We start from the raw sequence: 1,992 nt of genomic DNA, 5'->3' as shown, positions 1-1,992 counted from the left end.
GAACACGTCCGTGAAATCTTGGGCCACTGGTGTGTCCCCAAGTGACGGACCATCATAATTTTCCAATAGGGAAGCATAACAAAGGATCCAGAAGGGATAACTGACCTAAACTGGAAAGGTGAAGGGCGTGCCTTGGGGCCCATGGGTGGTCACCAATCTAGTCTCACAGTCAATTTCTACCTTCATTTTGGTGAGCCAATTCATATCGAGGATGATGTCATAATGATAAATCTTAGTTATAATCAGGTCAATGTGCACCACTCTGCTCCCTAAGTCTATCAGGCAACTCATACAGAGTTTAGTGACGTCAGACAAGGTTCCTACTACGGCGATGACCCTCACTCCAATCATAAGCATAATGTCCAACCCTAACCGCTTGACTGCAGAGCATGATATCAAAGAAACAGTGGACCCGATGTCCACTAAAAGAAACACATGCATACCTTGGACGTGGGCAGTGACTTCAAATGCCAAGGCTACCATAACCACTGATTCAGTGGTGAGTGCATATATGTGAGTTTGTGGCGGGCAGTTAGGTGGCGCTGTCATAGGCCGTTGAGGCAGCCTATTTCGGGATGTAGGAGGTCAATTGTATGGTTGTGTCGGTGCCATGGATCATAAAGGAGGGGCTGAAATAGGGTGCGAGGGCTGGCGGTTGACCCTTTGAGGTAGCATGAGTCGTTATCTCTCATCTTAATAAAGTAGAAAGGGTCCGTATATCTCGCTCTGCCGCACTAAGAGCACAAGCGATCAGAACGCCTTTGCTAGGCCGGTGGAGCCATCAGTCTGGGAGGTGAGTTCGCACGTGGCCCCTTGCCGAGAAGCGGCTGGGTCTGTAATTAGGGCCTAGGCCTCAGCCTTATTGGTAAGTGTGCTCGGGACACCTGCTCACCATCCTGCTCAGCTTGTAGGGACATGTTCACTAATTCAGCGTACGTGTGAATGCTAGCACAACACATCTTGGTGCGGATGTCAGCCTAAAACCCTTCTGAGAATTGCCGCATTCTCATTGGCTCATTAGCCAAAATCAAGAGAGCATATCTAGCTAGCTCCATGCTCATATTCCACCACTGCCTTTCCCCACTGCTTGAGGTGGAGGAATTCGCCCTCCTTTTCATTATGATAGGTGAGGGCCGTCTCATGTCCACACAAATCCTGTAGGCATGGTTTGTTGGACACTGTCCCACCATAAGTTAGCCACCTTCTCGAACATGTACATAACAAGCTCGACTTATTCTGCCTCGGAGCAGTGTAATGGCTTTATCATTTTGGATATTCGATCTAACCAATACTCAGCCTCCTCGGGTCTATGGGTACCCTCGAACATGGGAGGACGAAGGCGTTAAAAATGCTTAAAAAGCCCGCAAGTAGCCGTTGCCCCGGTGGCCTGCATGTGTTGCATCGGCGAGGCCACATTCATATTTTGTGTGATGGCCCCTGCTATAGTTGCTAGGACCTGTTGCTGTTATTGCATCGAGATCAACATCTGCTCCAATCTATCTTGGGGAGGGACTGCCTGAGGTATGGGTGGCACCAATGAAGAAGCGTGGTTCTAACCTAGAACCAGTGGCACACTTGGCCATAGCCCATCTGTAGGGCCAGTGGCTGGTTGTGAGTCTGGCATTACCTCGTTGCCTGGACCCAAACTAGGGCCCTGCTGGCTATCATTCGGGAGAGGGGCTCCGTCAACCAACCCGCCAGGTGGGAGATGTGTCATGTTCCGATTGGTTTTAGGAGGCATTTCCTATATACAACATAGGGTACAACATTCATGTGATTAGAGTGACATCGTACATACATCATCAACTTTTCCAAACATTCTATGCATTACTAAAACAAAAGAATCTCTATGCATTTCATTAAACAAAATTTGTCACAGATACATATGGTATGGCATTACATGTACTATGATAGAAAATGCACGTTGACTAACTAAGACAAAAGATTTTAGCATTTACAATCCCAACATCCGAACTAAGCCTATCCAAGGCT

This window comes from Magnolia sinica, chromosome 14, assembly GCF_029962835.1.
Source record: "Magnolia sinica isolate HGM2019 chromosome 14, MsV1, whole genome shotgun sequence".
Lineage (NCBI taxonomy): Eukaryota > Viridiplantae > Streptophyta > Magnoliopsida > Magnoliales > Magnoliaceae > Magnolia > Magnolia sinica.
The sequence above is the reverse complement of the archived record's forward strand: the minus strand, read 5'-3'. Positions refer to the sequence as shown.